This window comes from Motacilla alba, chromosome 2 (assembly GCF_015832195.1).
Source record: "Motacilla alba alba isolate MOTALB_02 chromosome 2, Motacilla_alba_V1.0_pri, whole genome shotgun sequence".
NCBI lineage: Eukaryota > Metazoa > Chordata > Aves > Passeriformes > Motacillidae > Motacilla > Motacilla alba.
The window spans coordinates 27304609-27325877 of NC_052017.1; the positions used below are offsets into that span (position 1 = coordinate 27304609).

The 21269-nt window shown below is 38.9% G+C and overlaps 1 long non-coding RNA gene across 1 annotated transcript; it reads left to right on the forward strand.

The window, feature by feature from the left end:
- The first annotated feature begins 6975 nt into the window (after window positions 1-6975).
- Window positions 6976-12177, forward strand: LOC119697866. The gene is made up of 5 exons (XR_005255962.1): window positions 6976-7120; window positions 8606-8699; window positions 9567-9775; window positions 10103-10284; window positions 12120-12177. It is a non-coding gene; the product is annotated as an uncharacterized LOC119697866 (long non-coding RNA).
- The last annotated feature ends 9092 nt before the right edge of the window (window positions 12178-21269 follow it).

Genomic DNA, 21269 nt, shown 5'->3' on the forward strand with positions numbered 1-21269 from the left:
GCCCTGCTTTATTTTTATACAGACAGCACTCGTAGAGTCATAGAAATAAAGATGCTCAGTGGACAGCTCTTCCTTCTGAATTTTTCACTACCATTTTACCAAGACAACTGAGAGTCAAACCCTAGTGTTGCACTTGCATTACAAGAGCTGCATTTGGAACCAGAGCACATACACAGATACCAGGTACAGAACAGTGTTATCAGATTTGGCACAGCAAGTATTGGGCACTGGCAGGTTTTAATCATGTGCCACACAGGTTCATGTTTTAGGACAAGCATCTCAATTCAGTAAGACTCTTATCTGTGTAATTAAACATATTTATTCAGAGAATCTCTTAAATACATGGTTGCATTTCACCAAGCAATGGGGTTGACATTCTCAAATTAGTGCCTAATTGCTGCACGAGCTGTAAAATAAAACAGTAGATAGTAACAAAATTTTTTGAGTGTGTTGCTGTTATAATCAAATTGCAGATCACTCTAATAAGTGGTACCTCCTTTCAGTGAGAACCATGCAGCTAATGTGAGACATTTGATGGAGAAAAGTCAGGAGGATACAAGGTGAAGGTCTAGTAAATTCACAGTTTCATGTACGAAGAAGTGTGTACCAGCTCCACGTGACATGAACATCTTTGAGATGATATAAGGAAATATTGAAATTGAACAGTTTCAGACAGAGAAAATGTTCACTTGGAAGATTTGTAGAATCTGGTATTTTCTTGGAAAAAAAAACCCTGAATTTGATAGGACAAAAGTACAAATGTGTTATGAAGAACAGCTTCTTGCTTTCCCTTCCTGCACCTGCAACAGCCCCTGTATAATGGGCCATAAAGACATGAATTCTGCAGCAGTTCACTAAAAAATGCTGTACCTCTAATATCTCATCATTCATCTGAGTTAAGAGAAAAGGTGTCCAACCTCTGCAGAGCCACCAACAGATGTTATACCATCCTACCGCCCCTGTAGTGGCACAGAATAAAGTAAAAGAAGACAAAAAGCAAGAGACTAAAATAGAGACAGAAGGAGAAATAAAACTGCAAAGAATTAATAGACTAACAAGTCGGCATTTCAGCAAAGGGTGGTGTTTTCATGGTTCTGTCACAAGGGAACTCTAATACAAAGATTTAGTTCATAAGTGAGAGGGTACTTTCACCAACACGCTCCACAACAAGAAAAGCTTGGCAGAGAGATATTTTAAGAGAACAAAAGTAACATCTGGGTGTTGTTAGACAAGTATTTTCTTTTGAAATTTATTTTATTGCTAAATAAATAAAAGCCCGGCTTTTTAATGCACTGATCTGCTCACATCTATCTGAATCATTATTGTTTTCCATTTATTTTTGAAGGCTAAGCATATTGAATAATGAAAACAAACTCCATCCACCTTGATGTAAATATATAGCAGGTCAGACAATGTGACATATTAACATAATATAGTGGTTGAATAAATTATTTCCATTTATAAATTAATCCAATTTAGAGCTGTGCACATAGACAATCTATTTAAGTTTCTATTTAGCCTTTAGAAGCAATGTATATTTATTAACACCTTTGTAGCAATGCAAATGATACTTTATTTGGCTTCTGGAACACTGAACAAAGACTCTTGTGACTTCAGTACTTTTAACTCCTTATTGTGCAGTTTACAATTTAGTGTGTTGGAAAATCATTAGTCAATTTACCTGAAAGAGTCCTGGCTGATATATCTAACCTCTAATTGTAGAATCTCGTGTTTATACCATAAAGCATTCGGGATTGCCGATATTCATTACCAAGGCAGTGTTCATTTGGCTGTTTCATAAAACTATGCTTAGCTAAAGGACTTTAATGACTTAAAGTTATTCAGCAGAGCCAGTATAATTATTTTCATCTATTACAGAAATCTGGGGATTACTGGAAAAAGAATTTGTAAGAGGAAATGAGTTATATAATTAAAGAATTAACTTCATTAAGAAATTATTGAATTCTAGTAAAACAAAATTTTGTCTGCTGTTTAAGAAATTAGTTTCCTAATAGTAAAAACATCCTGCAGAAAATTATTTGTATTTAGCGAATGACAACAAAGTAATGACTGAAATTGTCTTTCAAAGACAATTGCATAGAACATTTATTAGGTTCCTACTTATTCACAGTGGACAGAACCAGTAGGTATTCTCTTGTTCACTGTCTGCGAGTCTGAAGGTAGAGCTAACCAAGACTTGTCTCAGTTCCTCCTCCCATATCATGTCCATGCCTATGATGCTCTCTGGGACTTGGCCATTCCCTCTTGCTTTCCTTGCAACTCACTCTCTCCTCTGCCCAGTTTACAGCCTGTTAAAAAAAGTGGTGTGTAAGGAATCACCAGGATGGATCCAACAGAATATTTTAGGAGCTATACTGCAAAGTGCTGTAATGCCTTCAGGTTAGGAGTCTGGCTATAGAAGTGATTCATACGACTGAGACAGAACATATTGAATAGGGACAGCTGCATTCCCAGGATTTAATTTGCAACAACCCAGTTGGCTGTAGGAGCACCTAAATCAAGAAACAGGATTTCTTCTGGCGTCCTGTTTCTTGTTTTAAAAGGAAATATTGTTCTTGGGTATATTTCTATGAGATTATTTTGTTTATGAATTGCTCCTAATTTGTAGAAGTTGGTCTGAGTCATAAATATCTGACATAGATAGGCACTTCTGTGAGTTTTAAAGAAGACAAGGTCTGGAAAGAGATGTTAAACTCTTGTTTTCCTGGGTATTTACAGATATTTCCCATCCCTCCCCTATTTATTTCAGCGGGTGGGAATGACATTGTAATTTAGACTACTACAAAAGCCTCACAGACTAGTAGCTTTTCAGAACATTTATTATATTTTATACATAGTTCATATGTTGTGCTTAAACTCATTAAACTCTCTCTTGTTTATGAATGTGAGGCATTTGAACAGGCAGCCCAGAGTAGTTGTGGATGTACTATCTGTCAAATTATTTAACCAAATAAATATAATCCACAAATTCTGAATCACTGTGCCTATCTGTTATAGTGCCTAGGTTTTTATTAATTGAAAATTCAGAGAATCCAATCCCACTGAACTCCAAATCAAAAAATAGAACATTTCATCAGCAACTAATGCAATGACTCAAATCCACAGCAATGTAGATTCCCTGTTTTAGTTTTGTCAGCAATTTTAAATTAAATCCTATTCGTGAGGGATTTGGAACTTGGTGATAACTTGGCTTAGACTGAGATTATGGAGTAATAATTGTTTCAAGATGTAAGAACACTAAATATATACAGCTCATAACTATTTTAAGGTGTAAAAATACCAAATATATACAATCTGATTTTATACACATATACATGCTTATATTTGTTGCTTATACTGGAGAGGAGAAGTATAAGAGGAAGAAAATTAATATCCAGTTTAATTTAGTTGCAGAAGGGCATTACAAATCACAAGAGAATTTTTTGGTATTTTTTTGCTATTTCTACTGCTGACTTATTGTCTGTTTATTTTTTCAGTTCTTTGTCATTTGGAAACAGCTGAATGAAAGGCTGCTATCACAATGGATTTTAAAAAAAAATTTTCTTATAATTTCATTGTCACTTTCTAAATTTTCCATTAAAAATAATTTTATGGTAATTCTCACAGTCAAACCTGATGAGACTTTTATTTTTGTGTATTACAATATCTTACAATATATCAACCACAATTGAGATGTTTGAAGGCATACCCAGATAAAAGAAGAAATGTATAAGGACTGAAATTGGACAAGTGTTGATGCTAGTTTTAGGGGTTCAGGTTTGTTATTGTTTGGTTTGTTATTCTAGGTATCCCAGCTGTTTTTCATGTTTATTACATTTTCAAGAAATAGGAATTGCCCCTGCCAAGACTTTGAGACTGTTCTATTTTTCCTTTATCTCTGTGAAAGGAATGATGATAAGGAATTATCCTCACAACTCCTTGTGCCATGCAGAAGAGCCTAAAATAGCTCTGAGCTGGCCTGCATTTCTCAACTCCATCACTGAAATGCAAAAGAGCTGCGTTTGAATGACACTGAATAAGAAGACTAATTAGCAACAATGGATGTGTCACCTTGGCCTGGACCAGTAGGCATTGATCCTGGAGTCAGCTGGGATATTTCAGACTTGCATTCCCTGGTTTGATGAACAATTACTCAGAGTGAGGGAAATGAAACAGTTATTTTAGTGTAAACCAGGATTTATTCTACTCAGTCTCTAATAAGATTTGAGAAGTAAGAAGTGGATTTATAAAATCTGTAGGCTTGTTCCTTACTTAAATGAGTTATAGCAAGGGAACACTAAGCTCCCATTTAACCTCAAACACCACTGCATATCCTAGTTAAGGAACATTGAAATATTATCCTGTTATCACATACTGATCAGCATTTTATACAGAATGCAAACTGCTGTAAGGTAATCTTTTTTCCTCTTGCTCCAGCAGTGGTTTTCAATAATTAATTTTGATTCACATTATCTTTACACTGACTTCAGTGGACATACTCAGATTCTGCATGAGTGTAAGGACTTAATCAGTAACACCTAGTGTCTTCTTTCTGATTTTTTGAGTATTGCTAGGATGTATCTCTAACAAGTGCCCTGATTTTTTTTTGTCTTAGCTGACAAAAACACAGGAAAAAAAGTAGGTCACTACCCCAAGAAGCTGAGAAGCTTTCCAAAAGGAAAGAAAATATTCCATTTCTAACAGAAGCTGGAAAGCAGTGATAAGAATTATCTGTTTTCAAAATCAAAAGTAAACTTTCTTTTTTCTTTATTTCTTCCTTTTTTGTTGTTTGTTTATTTGTTTGTTTGTTTTTTTGTTGTTGTGGCTGTTTCTTTGGAATCAATACAGCACAGAACAATTAAAGTTTAAAAAACCCTAAAAAATCAAAGAACACAACATGCTCCAAAGATCATGCTTATGGTCCTGTCAAGGGATGTGTTTTCCTTATAGTCTTGGTTTGACTGATAATGTGATTGAAAAAAATATACTTCACGCCTTTTTCTTTCACCATTTAAAAATAATGAATGGGAAGATTTTACCTTATTTTTTGCTCTTTCTGGATTTTTAATCTCTTTTTTTTTCCCCTAAAATACCTTCTCTCAAGGCAAAAAGTATAGATACTGTTGGCTGCAGCTCCAGTTTTCAAGGTTAAATCTGGGTATGACATTCCATCTGTGCTTGCTTGTCCCTAAGACGATTCTGCAGCTCAGACTAGGATCCTGACTAGCTTTACTGCTTTTTCCAGCTTGAACTCTTAAGATCTCCTAAATCTTATTTAAGTCTACAAACAGCTTATATTTAGCTGAAAAGATGAAGTGGTTTTGTGTAGGAAAATGTCAAGCCCTCTTGCTATTCTATGGTAGAGCAAAACGGCCTACTCTTTGGCTTTCCTGGGTTTTAAAACTCCTTTGTTTTGCAAAGTAACATGCTGCCATCTGCTGGCAATGAGAAATTATTTTATTTCTTCAAGTGACTTATGGAATACAAATCTTCAAATTCTTAAGGAAGTTTGTTTGATGTTATTTTCTCATCAGTAAAACTGTAGGTATCTAAGCAGCATAAACGTGCAAAGGACCATTCAATTATATCTTATAATTTACTTGAGGATCACTGTGAAATCCTTTTTACTTGAACAGATACAAAGTCCTATCACAAAGCTCAACTACAGCCTCCAAACTCCTTTTCAGCTAAAACCTGAAAAAAATGTAAATGTCCTTAAAGACTGAGAAAAAGGTGTACCCTCTCAAAGAATTTTTAATTTTCTTTAAAACCAACCAAACAAAAAATGTATTTTCCCAGATAGTCTTTTGGTCCTGACTCTGAAAAACTTAAAAATATAAATGTTGAAGGACCTGCACAGAAGTGCTGCAAACTTAGAAATATTTAGGGATGAAATCTTTTGTTCCTTTCTTTGTTTTCAAAGTAGCATATTTTATAAGAAGAAAAACAAAGAACAAACTGTTGGGTGGCTCTAGGTGATTTGTACTTCTGAATTTTGCATCCTTCTTCATCTCCAGTTAAATCCATTATGTACAAAATGTACAAAGCCATATCATCTGAAGAATACCTCTTTATAATTTCAAGATGGAACATCAGAAAGGAAAAAAAAAAACAAAAACAAAACCAAAAACCCAAGTGACCTCTGTTTAATCAGCTGAGAACCGTAACTCAGTTCAAACTTGGCCTTCCCTCCTGGAGTGCTGGCCAAAGTTCCAGTGGTGTAGTGACATTCTGCACAGGTTTTACAATGAATTATCCTATTGAACCAAAGTAATTTCCAACAGCACATAATGATAATTTGTTAAAGTAAAAGGGTGAATAATGTATTTTTGATTTATAATTTATACTTCACTTGCAGATAAGCAAATAGAGAAAACAGTGTATGTGTTTGAGGCTAAGTAATCACACCCAATTCTACAATCCAGGCTGTTTCAAGTGACCATTTCAAGGTGTGTGCAGCAACTATTAAATTATTCTGTTGGTAGAATGCTTGAAAACTGAAATACAAATGGAAATTAATTCTGCTATCCTGACTCTTGTGTTGTCACTTATACTGAACAAGATGAATATTTAGGAAATACTGGGGTAAATACTGTTGCTCCTTTCTATTCAGTTGTTTTAGTAAAAATGAGCATGCCCAAAGCACAGGGCACCATCAGATCTTACAGGTCATAAAAGTGTCTTTAGTAAAACATTGTTTCATCCATTAGGATAATTGGTGATAGAACACCACTGTTTTGTTCTCAAATTACTATTTTCTTTTCCTCAGTCATATATTTTCCGTCTAATACCCTTGTTTTCTAGCATATAAGAGAAGCATATTGAACTTCTGGCCTTGTTGCTAGGTTTCAAGCTGCATTTATGCAGTCTACTGAGACATTCTTTTCTTTTTTGAATTCTGAATCAAGTCCCAAGGCAACAGTGCCCTGTTTCTTAGCAACACAGATGGGTAGACTGTATATTCCCTCTCTTTCGTACAATGGAAGAATAAACAATTCCCTGAGTAAGTGTGTGCTGCAAGTCCATTGCTTCACTTAATTTCCCGGAGAAGAGAGGAAAGGGAAGCGTTCTGTGGCACAGCAAATGAAGTTTGTCTGGAAGTCCCTGTCTCTGCAGAGTGGTGAGTCATATCTCTATTTTTGCTGTTCTCTGCATCTCTCTGGGGTCTTTATTTACCACTGTGCATATGGATCTGTAGGCACTTTGGATCAGTGAATTTCACTTAAAAGATACAAATGGAGGCATCAAAAATCAATGGTAACAAAGCTGGCAGAGGTGGGATGTGTAAAAGTACACAGACTTTTTGCTCTGGTGAAATTAATGGAGAGTCACTGAATTGCATACCTTTAGAAACTCTGGGTGCAAACCCTTGATTCTAGGGAGGAAATTAGGGCTGGAGAAAATAGAGGGAGGATTGAGACGTAAGGAGGACATGTGTATTCATGCAATTAACATGTCAGTGGTCTGTTACCTGTGTTTGAAATGGAGAAAAGTTATCCTTTCAACATAATGTCTGCAAAGTGTTAGGCAGTTTTGAGTCTTTTTGGCAACATAGATAAATTCTGAATTTTGCTGCCTCCAGACTGTGGGACTAACATTACCATGGAGAGGGAGGAGTACAAGGGAGAGGAATGGGGGCAGAGAAGGAAACACAGCTCTGCTCCTGATGCCTGTGGAGAAACAAGGGCATACATCATCTTTTCATGATGGCAACAGCAGCAATGCAAAGTTTCAGATAGAACAATTTTAGCACAGACTAGAAGAACAGAAGCACTTGTGCTATTCATCCCACTGACCTTGGCATGTACCTGTTTTACCTGGACCTAAAGCTGGCCTAGTCAGTCTGCCAGTATCTCAGTTTAGTTGCAAAACAAGAAAAGGCTGATTTACATGTATAAAGAATCAACTGTCAAATTCTTTCCAAAATTTATTATAACATGAGGTAAACACAGCAGCTGGCTGTGGTGGGACAGCTGGTTTGCCTGTAGACTGCCCACACACACTTGATGGCAAGCCTGGGCCACCTTAGAACACAGAAGCAAAGTGCCCACTCAAGCCTACTCACCTCTTCCTAAGCTGGGACGGAACCAGGTTGTGCTTCAGAGTTTGGGTAGCCTATCTGTGAAGTAGAGACTGAGTTTTGACCCCTTCCCAAAGGCTGTTCTGCATCAGGAATCTGCTGCAGATGGAAGTGTTCCAGCTGTGTGGTCCTGGGCTGGAAGGAACCTGTCTTGGCAGCACAGCACAGCTGAGCAAGTCCTGGGAACCAAAATCACCTGAAAAAAGAGCACAGGAATGTGACCTTCCAGAAGTAATTTGTAGGTACTTAATTTATCTCCAGTAAGCTGCCCACTCAAACCCTTGTTCAGAAACATAGCTTTGTTGGTAAGGACATACTTCCACATGCTCTTATCCTTTGATGGACCATGACCTTCTTTTAGAAAAAAAACCATTCTGTTCTCAGAATGAATAAGTACAAAGAAAGTTGTAATGTTAGAGCTTTCCTTCAGGTTTCCTAAGCATTGAGTATTAGATTAGGAAAAAATTGTTTTTATTGTGTTTGGGGCCTGCTGCAATACCCTCATGATCCGTGTATTTTTTCCAGATTTTCAGGGCATAAAAGGAGATCTTGTGTAAGGAAGATAACAGTCCAGGAGTGACTTTCAGATCACGGAGATAAAACAGAAAACATGGATAAGGTAGTATCTACATCCAGTTTGTGCACAGAGCTAAATACTACACTGCCTGTTTAGGGTGTTAATGCTGCTCCAATGGTCATTTATCCTGCCCAGAGGCATCCTTGGGTGTGGGAAAGAGCCTTCCTCTACTTCTGGGCAAAAAGATGAAGCTCATGGCACTGGCTGACCAGAAAGCCCATGGCAGGACAGAACACCTGGGCACATATTAGGGTGGGGTATGTAGCAATGGGGTAGTTCTAATTAACATTGTGTCCTGGGTGTGCCCAGGAATGCAAAGAAAGATGAAAATGCATCAGTAGGAATGGAGACCAGAGCTTCAACATTTTCCTCTCTTGAGGTTCTTTTTGTCACTTCTACTTGTGCAAAGTGAGACTAGTGTGCACCCAGTTGTGCCCCACTATAATCTCAAATCCCTGCTGTGCTGCCCTGCATGTGCACGGGTTTAGTGTCCTGTGAGGGATGTACTGCTTAATGAGACAAGAATTAAAATATGAAAAAAGGGTGTATTTGTGTTGTTACATAGTGATACGTATTTCAGGTAAAATAAAATTCAGAGCTCCTGTTCCTACAGGCTGGTATGAATGTGTAAATTCCTAATATCCACGCTTTTGTGACTTCAGATGGGCTTTCTCTAGGCTCAGGAGTTTCCTTCATCAGGTTACTTTGCAGAAGTGAAAGACAGAACCAAAAAGCAGTACTTCTTCATCTCAGCACAGTTACAAAATAATATTAAAGTACAACCACATATGCATCTTCAGTGAAAGTGCTGGGTTGTGCAGACAAGTACAGTTAGAGTGAAAGTAGCAATCAGTAATAAATGTACTCTTGTATAAGTGTGTGTTGGGTTTTTCTTTTTCTTTTTGCCAGGCACTGCAACATTTGAGAAGAAAAAATTAATCATCAGGCCATTATGTTCATCCTCCGTCAAGAAGAGAGAAAATTTTTCTTTGAAACTCAAGGAAAATTTTCTGCAAGCCTTGGCTGCCCTTTCTCACAACAACAAACTGCAGTGCCGCAATCTAAAACCAACACAGATTTATGGTTGAAACAGCCTCCAGATTTTAGATACCAGCTCTGTAAGTCATCCAACCTTCCTCAGAACCCACAAGGAAAGGGAAAGGGGGAACCAAAGGAAAGGGCAAAAAAAGGACCTCTGAGGCCACAGTCATGCCAGAGCTACACTTAGGGTTAGGGTTACACTTAGGGTTAGGGTTGAGAAAACCACAAACCCAGGGGTTTCGGAGACAATAACACTAGAAAAGGTATGCCAAAGGGACACAGCACTGCCCCAACATTGCTCCCTCCACACTTTGCTCCTTGGCACCACCCATGTATGGAGGGACTAACCTGATTTTTATTTATGCCTCAGCATATGTTATACGTGATGTGAAAACTTTCTTTAGGTGCTGTACTGGCACGATAGGAAGCCCAGTCCTCGAGTGACTTCGTTTGACAGACAATGAGGGGAGAGAAATTTCTACGTTTGACAGACAATGATGGGAGAAAAACTTGCACGATCTGCCCTCAAGGGCCTCCCCCTTGCCGATGGGGTAGACCACCCCGGCTTCCCAGGAGAAAACGCCAGGTAAACTGGGCTTTAGTACATAAAAGCAGTTACCAGCGCCATACTCCTGCGGCTGCTATTTTCTCCTTTCCTTGGACGAAGCAGGGGCTCGCCTGGAGCATCAGCTCTACCCCCTCCTCGCCTTTTTCTCCCTGCGGTGCTGCTTTTTCCCTGGTTGTCCTATCCTGTCCTGTCGGCACCGTTCCTCTCCTGCTTCACCGCTTCCCCGCGGTGGCTCGTGGCCGCCACAGCCCCCCGCTCCGCTCTTTCCCCGGCGGGGCCGTCGCGGCCCGCGCCCAGCCTGCCGCCGCCGCCGCCGCCGCGCTCTTTGCGGCGCGGCCCGGAGCCGCCCCTCAGCAGCCGCCCCTCAGCGGCCGGCCCTCAGCGGCCGGCTCTCAGCGGTCGCCCCTCAGCAGCTGCCCCTCAGCGGCCGGCTCTCAGCGGTCGCCCCTCAGCAGCTGGCTGTCAGCGGCCCGCCCGTTTCCGCGAACGCCCCGGACAGGCTGCTGGCCGCCGCTCGGGAATCGCTCCCCCCAGAGCCGTGCAGGCTCATCGCTGCCCGCAGTACTCTCGATCCATCTGCAGGGGCGCCCTGAGGTGCAGCGGTAATGCTGTCCTTGTCTTCTGCTTCTCTCTTCCTCCCTCGTTTTCCCTCTCTGCATCCTGTTCTCTACCACTTCTCTACCACGTGTCTTTATAGGTAAATTTCGTTCCACCTCATGCCATCCCATTCTATTTCATTGGTTTCACTCCGATTCTTCTTTTTTTTTTTTTTTTAAGGGCATTTCATTTCTTCAATTTCTTCTCCTGTCTCTTCATTTCACTTGGTTTCCTGATTTGAGATTTCAATGAGTATCATTTTGGCAAGTTTCAGTATTTGGAACTGGACCTGATGTCATCCCAGTCCATTTCCTCGTATTCACTTCAGATGCAAATTTGCTTTCTTTTTTTTGATTGCATTTGATTTTATCATATCTCCTTTCCAGAAAGCTGTTACACTTTGTTCTGTGATTTCAAGATTTTATTTCCTTTCATGAAATGAAGAATTTCAATCTTGTGATTTCAATGAGGATCAGTTTGGCAAGGTTTGGTCCACCTCACTGCACTCCATGTTATCCCAATCCATTTCACGCCATTTCCAAATTTCCTTTTTTTTATTTAATTGCATTTGATTTTATTGTATCTCCATTCCAGAGCATTCGTTACACTTTGTTCTCTGATTTCAGGATTTAATTTCCTTTATTTCATGAAAGGAAATGAAACCTTGTGATTTCAATGAGTATGAATTTGACAAGGTTTGGTCCATTTCCCTGCACTTCATGTAATTTCTTTCCATTGCACTGTTTTTTGTTTCAAAATTTTTATAATGGTGTTTCATTTCTTTTGTCTCTTCACTTCACTTGGGTTCCTGATTTCGAGATTTCATTGTGTATAATTTCAGCAAATTTCAGTCCTTTTCACTCCACCTCATTTCATCCCGCCCAATTTGGTTGTAGTGACTACTTTTCCATATTTTCTTTTTTTTTTTTCCAATTGCATTTGATTTTATCATATGTCCTTTCTAGACTATTTGACTTCCTGCTCTTATTTTAAGATTTAATTTCCTTTCAGGAATGGAAATTCTCCACAGACAGAACCCTACCCCCTAACCCTAACCCTAAAGTGGCATCCTTCATGGTGGTGCCCAGGTGTGGTTAGGGCTGGTGTATTTTTACCTTACCTAAAAGCAATGTGTAAAGTTTATTCTACAGCTAACTTCAATTGTCTTGGTTCTAGGCATGGTGGCTTTTCTGATGTTAAAATGTATTTTCTTTTCCAAATGCAATATGAAGCTAATTTATCAAATTCTGTGACAGGTTATGCCAGAGGTCCTTGCAATCTGAAGTTAAAACCACAACGTTTGACAAAGCATAGGTGAGTCTTTCACAACATGCACATTTATTGTGGTAGAGAGTTTTGGAACACTACTTCAACAGTAGGGAGCAGGAATAAGAGCACAGCACCCTCAAACCTGTCTTAAGTGGCCTTAGGTGAAACTTGAAGACCAAAGAGTAGCTTTTCCCCTAAGTTTCAGTATCAGAGAAATTCCACTTCCAAGTTGTAAATAACAGACTCAGATCACAGAAAATAACACTAGTTCACTCATGCAAAGACACTTCAATCCAAGGACATTTGATGCAAGCAGCATTACTAGCTGAAAAGTGCTTGATAATGTTGATTTTTCTGATAAGACTGCAATTTCAGCCTTATAATGGGGGTAACTACCAGGCAACTGATTCAAGTCCAATGTCTGCTGTACTCAATGTAGATACAGTAGTCCATATCTGCATTCCTGCTGTGGTGGATGGTGCAGAATGAAGTGCCTGCCCTCTAGTGTTTCTATAGCTTCACCTTCTGTAAGGACAGCTTCTTTGAAAATAATTAACTACACATAAATTAAAGTACACACACACATACCATGTAGCATAAAACACTACTTTCTTTGTAGGCAAAGGCAAAGGCAAGGTTTTGTTCCCAGCAAGGCCATGGACAGAATATTTTTTGCTTATAATGTTTGTTATATATGTCTGAGTGCTCCTTTTTCTGGGTCCTAGCTAATTAACTGTAAGCATAGCTTTTCAAATCCTAGAATCCAGACGTTTTTCCTGTAGCTTATTAATACTGTCTGCTTAATATTTTCAGATCCTGAACTTGAACCGCTGAAAGGGAAGCAAAAGCACCCTGACAGGAGATTTCTTACATACAAGCCTCATGAAAGCAAGTGGGATCCACAGCTGCTACTGCCAAGTAGTCCCTGGCCACCTAAATCTGCTTCGTTACCGGTTAGTCAAATTAAAAGACAACTTTTTGCTTTTCTCTGCATCAAAATATTTTGAAATAACAATAATAATAACAAACAATAGTTATATTAATTTCAGAATATTTTGAATTACCCAGTCTTCGGAGGATATCTGGAATAGCCTAAGGGAAATGTCACTGTACTGTAGATCTAGGGACACACACCATTCATTTCCTCTAGCTTTTCAAGAGTGTGATTCTTTCTCTAGCTCTTGTTGAGAGCTTTGATGGAATTGGAAAGATAGTCTGTTGTAGAACATTTTCTTATTTCAGGCTTTAGCAGAAAATTACACAGTATTACATTCATTTTTGAATGAATGGTAATTCATTTTTAGGAATCAAGATGTCTGTATTAGTCTGTTCAAAGACACTGACTATTTCAGAATAAGCAGATGCTGGATGGATGTTTTTATGGTTTATATATACACACCAAACTCTTAAATGTAGAGATCTCCAAACCAGAATACCTTTGCTTATAAAACAGCTCCAGTTTGCATCACTGAAGATTAACAAATAGAGCACTGAGGGGTAAGTAACATATATTTATATAACTGTAAATACCAGCATGGAGCAGAAACACACTAAATATACTTTTTCTAGTATATTAGTGAGTAGTTGACCTCTTTCCCTTAGGCCCCAATTTCTGAAATACCATGGAAATCAATATTATTATATCTTTCTACTTAACAAATTCCCCTCTAATTCCTCTCACTATTGCTAAAAATTACTTACCAACACATCCAAATCACTAATTCTTTTCTCTAATCAGCCCCTCAATTATCTGGAAATAAAAGAAAAGGCACAGCCCATCAGGCTCCTGGTAACTACAGATGCTGAGTGCCGTCATGAGCTTGCTTTGGAAACTGCCTGTCTTCTGCACCCAGGAGCTGGGTATTGGCAGACTGTGCCAAAATAAACCCTCATACATTCCTTCTTCCTTCAATAGACACATCTGCTTTGCTCTTGACTCTGATTACTGGGAATGGACTGCTGAAAGCTCCACACAGTCAGGTAGTTTCAATTCCTTTTCTAAGCAGTGTGTGTGGGTGTTGTGTGCAACTGGTGGAAGCACTTTGAGTCATAGTCTGCATTGCTGAGGGCTTTGGAGGTGTATCCAGAGCCATACTTGGACACAAATCTCTAGACTTAAACTGTGTGTAAGCTGCATGGCAAATGCACCTCAGGAACTGATTTAGCATAGAAAATTGCACATTGGATCATTTTGCCTTTTCCAAAGATGGTGAGCTATATACCACTGTGGATAGCTAGGGACACTAGTAAGAATCCTTTATGCGAGGGTCTTCTGGCCCTGTGTGCACTGTTGTGGAGGTTGGCATTTCTCCAGGATTTCGCCGATTTTCAGAGCAGCACCTGAAAATAAAAATTATGCAAGATATTGACAATAAAAAAGTGCACATTTTTTGTTCAAGAGAGCTTTCTGTCAATTGCAATTAATCTTCAGACATTGTTCGAAATTTGCAGTTCCCTAAATTTCAGTTTGAAAAGGATAAAGTCCCCAGTCTGCTTGTAAATTACTCATTTCCTGAATGCCACACAAACCCAGCCTAGTAAAAGGTGATTTCTCTGTGCATGGCAAATGAAAGGCTCTGGACAAATTAAAATTCAGAGGTTGTCAGGATCTGGAGCTCTTGTTAGAGCTCAGTAGACATAATCATAAGATAATAGTATTGTATCTATACTAATCATGGATTATGATAAAATTCTAGCTGGACCTCCCCATAGTGACAGGAGTGACAGTATAATCTAATGGCACCCACGGAAGTCCTTCAAAGGAATGATTTTGACTTGGTCTTTTGACAGATGGAGAAAAGGAGGCAGAGAGCAGGTAAATTAATTGCCTCAAAAGCCTGAGAGGAGAGTCAATTTCAGACAAACTCCTGCAAGCAAATTTGATCTCTTATAACACATGTGAAGGCGTTTCTAATGCTCCTGAGGAAAAGAGGAATGAACTTGTCTTTAACCTCTGTGCATGACTCCTCATCTTTAAAAATGTGGGTGTTTTCATTATGACCAACAAGATCGAGGTAGCCCCTTGTGCTCGTCTGTGCTGGAAAGTGAGACACATGCACATGTTACAGACACTCATTTCCTGGCTTAGGCAATTTCACTCTTTCACTTAGAGGAGTCAGGAAAAAAACCACAGAGCTGCTCTGCAGTGAGGAGAGTGCAATAGCTGGAGACCCTGGGGTACAAAGGTTATTCAGGAAACAAAGGTGCCTGCAGTGATGCGTGGATAATCTTTACTCCCAAATATACAATAAGAAATATTCTAAGAATATAAATGGAGAGGTTTTTTTTTAAATGCTGGCTTGTTTTGTTTACCTACTTTGTTTATGCTAAATACCTTTACCATATATATATATATATATATATATATATATATATATATATAAAGAAAAACCCAACTATTCCTGTTAAGAGCACTGTGAAGAAGTATAAAGTTTTATTTTCTTCCAACAGCACATCCTTGCAAGAAAGCATCTTTAAGAGCACTACTGCTACTGGCAGGACAGATACCTTGCTTCCAAATTCCTACGGGGTGTGACACTGAGCTGTAGCTGTTGTGAAAGGCAGCTGCAGTGCTGTTATCCACCTGTGCAGAGAGAAGCCCCCATTACCCACCCAGGCTTACCAATACAGTGCAACGCCTTGATCTGAAAACGCTGCTGATGTTGCTTTACAATACGAAGATTGAGAGGCTCTCCAGAGAGCACTTCTGCTTGCACCAAGCAGTATTGGCTTGGTGCATGGCAGCAGCATCCAGCAGAGCCCAGCAGGACTGCAGTGTCACTGGCATTCTGCTGTGTCTCTGCATCATTGCCCATTGCACTGTTTTATAGGTACAGGTGGAAGAAGTTCAGCACCTGAGCAGAGTGCTCTGACAGCTCTTCATGTTGGCCTCAGATTAGCATCAAATTGTGTCCCTGTTACACACTCAAACTCAGAGCCCAAAGGGGCCTGGGACTGCCCTGCAGATGTTCTCTATTCAGGCTGATCTCCATCTCCTCTGACACACTTTGCAAAGCTCAAACTTCAGAGGAAGCAGAGCATGTTTTTTGTATCAAGGGCTGGCTAAAGCGATGTTCTCATGCCTCAGCAGTTAGAGATACAGGCAAAATCTCTTAATTCTTTTAATTTTTGCATGCTCATTGCAGGGGTGAAAATGCACTGTAAGTGCTGACAGCTATGTCAGCCTTTGGGCACACAGTCAACTTCAGTGTGAACACCTCTTAGCCCAGCATGAGAGTAATGCGCAGTAGCCATTACCAAAAATGTCACTGATCTAAAGCCTGCTCCAGTCAGTCAGTATTTTTCCATTACCTTCAGTGTACTTTGAAACAGGCTTAATGGAGGTGAATTACTTTGTTTTAGACAGCACTATGAGATTGTTCCTTTAGAAACTGCTTTCTGAAAACCTCTACAGCTCATATAGATGCAGAGAATGTGGATACTTTCTGAAATCCTTAAAGGAAGAAGCAAGTTTCCAGGTTAACTGTAAATACTGTGATTTCATAAATGACCAGAAGGACCAAATGTTACACAAAACTATGTTCAGATCTGTCACCCACACATACTGACTCCATAAAGATAAAACAGTAGATTCTGTAAGTTGTTAATGCTAGTATTTTGCATTTGTATAGAACTTATCCTATATATCTTTATTATAAAACCAACTTTACAATAAAACATATTTCAAAGTGTCTGCTCAGGACATCCTCTGCCATCCCCCATATACTTCAAATTCAATGTTATCTCTAAAACTGTTGTACTTTGGGTTCGATTTAACTGTGTCCACTGTGATTTCTGGAACTCATGAATGATTACCAAGCAGGTTAAAATCAATGTTTGAATTACACACAGGACTTTTAGAAAAGACTGGATGTGGCACTTACGGCCATGGTCTGGTTTCCAAGGTGATGTTAGGTCGTAGGTTGGACTTGATGAGCTCAAAGTTCTTTTCCAGCCTAGTTGATTCTGTGTTCCTGTGACTTCTGATTCTAATCTAAGATCTTTCAATACTTCTGTAACTTTGATTACGTTCTTTGCCATGAATTTATGCCCAAGTTCAAGTAAAATACACTTTTCTATATCCTTCCTCCATGACAAACCCATGCATTTGAAAATGTTAGCACATACACTCAGAGTATTCAGGTGGTCATAAAATTTTAAGTACTGTTGAAAGTGATAATATCTTTGTCACACTGAGCCTTTGAAATACCAAATTTTATGCCTTTTCTGTGGAACAAAATCATAAAAAAACATTAAATAATCAACTTAACAATGTACTAAAAATCTTACATTTAAATAATTATTCATTAAAATCTTTCTGATACCTGATTTACAAAAGATATTAAAGACAACAGGTTGGTTTGCAATAAAATAAATCTTGTATTGACTGCAATTAAAATTAATATACTGGAAAAAACTGAAAAAATAATTTTCTGCTAGATTCTTCTCTGCTCCATTGAGTATTGCTTTGAGCAATTATACCTTATCATGTTGTGCTGATAGCAGTGGGGTAATTTTATTACCTTAATAACACAACTGCAGTTAGCTAACACTGCACTATTTAGTTCATGTAAGGAAGAAAAATATTAATTCATTTTAAATAAGGAACCTTCTTTAATAAGGCACTAACTGCATCCCAAAAGACACATAGAGACTTATGCAATGCTAAATAAAGGAGTGAAGCCAAATGAAAAATATTATGGGATTCCTGCTCTCACTTAGATGAGAGTAATGCCCTCTTTTCCTTTGACACCAACCACTGTAACAGCTCAGGAGGTGCTGGGACTGTTCTGGCTGAATTATGTGCACACCATGGTGAAGGACAACATGCAGGGATGAGACGGGGGGGAAAAGAAGAGGGAACTGTGGTGTCGTGAGAAGAGGGCTTTGGGGGAGGCAGTGGCATGTGCATAGCTGGAAAGGCAGCTGTGGCTGCAGGCTGCCTGTACGTAGTTCTTTTCATAAAGAGTCAGTTTAGTTTTAGTACACTGGGATTTCCTCAAGTTACAAACCAACAGACAGTGTGTGAAACACAGAAACTCTATTTTATAACAGCTTAAAACATCAAGCTTTGTAACATTGGAGTGCTACTTTTCCTCCACAGAGGCCTTTCCTTAGCTGGAAAAAGTAAATCAAGGAAGTGTCTGTCATGCAGGTTGTACTAAAAGTATGCTTTGGAAAATAAACTTATCTGTAATAATGTGTTCTTCAACTGACTCTGCCTGTCATTTTTTACTTCATAAACAGGTTATTTTCACTTGCTTCTTACTTGCTTATTTGAAGAAAATGGTAGTCAAGCAGTGATGGTTATTTCTTGAATGTTCATCTCAAGAGATGGATAGGAAAACAGCAATCGCCTGCCAGCCAGTGGAATGTCAAAACATGGGAGCCATAAAAAGCTGTGTTCCTGTGTGTTTTTCCTGTGAGTATAATTGTCCTTGTTGATGGTTATGTACTTTTGAAAGCAAATAACAAAATGTTACTGGTGAAAATAACTACAAACAGAGAAAGTCAAAGGATACCAAAGGGATTTTTCTGTTCCCAACAGAGAAAATTTTCTGACCTTGTGGAAAAGGCAAGGAAGGAAAGGGGATATAATGGCCTGTACTGGAACAAATGTTAAAATATGCACTCATCCTGATTATGTCCCTCTGATTATGCCTTTAAAAGCTTTGCCTATGCAAAATGTGAACTCTACCATGCAGGAGCTGTGTAAATGTGTCATGTTGGCTGCCTTGGGTTGACCAAGTAAAATACTTCTCTGAAATCCAGGAAGGACAAAGCCTTAAGTGCCTTCCATATCTGCAATTTCAAGCACACTGTCGTGCACATAGTTTTCTGTTGCGATGTCACTGAACAAAAAAGAGCCCAAAATGTATTATTTTATTGACTTATTTATTGACTTTATTGTGATGGGGTTTGGGGTTTTGTTTTGCTTTGTTTTGTTTATTTTGTTTGTTTTGGTTTCTTTTTTTCCTAGCATCACACAGGATATCACAGTTTCACAACATTGTAGGTCTTGTAAGACTGGGTATCACCCATTCTTTTGTGGTACTGTTTAGGATTTTATTTTTAGAAATAGAAATTTGAGAAATGTACTCTCAGAAGTCATATAGGAAGGGGTATATGTTTGGGATACAGATAACATTTATGTTTGGCTTCTAGGAGGTCTAGTGAAGAAGGCTTGGAAACATGGGACAGGAAAATGTCAGAGACCTCAGAGCATTGCACAGAGGGGGTGGGATGGGATTTAAGTTGGCAGGATGAACTGAAGACCCAGAGAAAAGACCTAAACTACTGATCTGGAAGAAAAGCTAAAGGCTGCTTGGTATCTGTTCAACAGTTTTATTTTGAAAGTAGTGAATGCTGTAGATCTGTTTGGGAGCACATGTATATAGAGTATTTGTTATAACCTGCCTCAGAAGGGGAGGGTAAGCCAGGTAGTTGATAATAGATCCCCTGGGGTGTATCAGAGTGAAATGACACTGAATGACCAATGTTTATAAATATATCTATATATGTAGGGTTTATTTTAGAACAATTTGGTTACAATTGTCACTATGTAGACTTTTTTGTTATTATCTATAATAATAAAAAAAGCATAAAAATAACACTTAGGAAAATTTATAAGGTAAAAGAAAGAAAGGATAAGAGCAGAAAGATACACAGTTACCATCTGTGGGTCCAGCAGGAAGACTTGGTTGCAATTTTGATGAGTGATGGTGGCTGTCCTGATCCATTGGGAATGGGGAAAGCCCACAAAACACAAAGTTGAATGGGTTAACATACACTCCTCTTGGGGTGAGGAGTTTTACACTGTATGATGTAACATTTTGGGGGTCTTTGATAATTTATGACCCCTTCTAAGACACTACAGCTGCCTCTCATCCACACAATTGAGTGAATTATGGCCTGTGGGTGAATGTCCCTGTACTTCCCCAGAGAGGAGTTTTCACATCTGAGCCAATTATCTAAGAGAGAACACTGGCGTGATAAAAGCACTGTCTCATCATGCAGGATCTGCTTGTTATTGGCCTCTTCTTTTAGCTGGCTCAAACCCCACCTTGTAGCCCCCGTGGTGGAGATGCACCCCCTCTGTACGTGGGTGTTACTTTGCCCCAGGTCAGCAGAGCACTCTGTGGCTTTTGCAAATGGCCAAATTGTTTTGAGTCATTGTCATTAACATTCCAGTTTCTCACATATTATTAACATGAAGGAAATAAGGGGTTGACAAATATCAGAGACATTGGGGTTTAAGTCTGGTTTTAGTGAGAAAATTAATTTATTCTGGGAGCTATGCTAGCTAGGATTGGGAGTGTGTAAATAAACTGCACATTTCACTGTTTCAAATCACTTATGCATTTTACCCTGTTTTGTTTTATTTGGTATCTGCCCTTTGTCAGTGGACAATCAAATAGGAAGAGGAATCAGGAGAACAGGGTCTGCAAAGATAATGCACTGTGTCCCTGAGGAGATGCCTTCTCTAGGATATTAGGCTCTTTAAAACAAGGCACTGAGAAAGTGTATTGATTCCTATAAGATTAACTTTTGCATTGGCACTAAGGCTGAGGGACATGTATGATTTACTAATCAGACTTCAGTTGATAGGAAATGTGTGTTCTTCAGCTTTCTCTCTTGTTCCTGATGAGTGGCAAAAAAGCCTAACGATATATTCCTCCACGTCTTTCCTTGTCACTTAGACTTATGGAAGCAACTTCAAAATAAATGTTGTATTGGCAGATCAACATTTAATGTCAATGCACCTCCATGCTTTCTTGCTATAGTGCTAATCAGAAAACAAAGAGGTTGGATTTGTTTCCAGTAAGTATGTCTCAGACTCTTGAAACAGGAATTTGATTTAAAATAGATCTTTCTGTAGACCTCTTGAGCAATATCAAGATCTCATCTTGAACATGGACTACCATGAGATAATTATTTTAGAAGCTGCCTTCAGTTGGATTGCAAATGTCAGCCACTTTTGGGGAAATTAGTATACTTTCAATACCTCAGAGAAAAGGAAGAAGTTAATTTTATAAACCTGGTGGCCCTGATGAAGAAACGGATGTTTGGATGCCTTTGTTTTTCAGAGAACTTTGCTTTCAGATCTGTTAGATTCAATGGGCTGATCCCCCATAAAT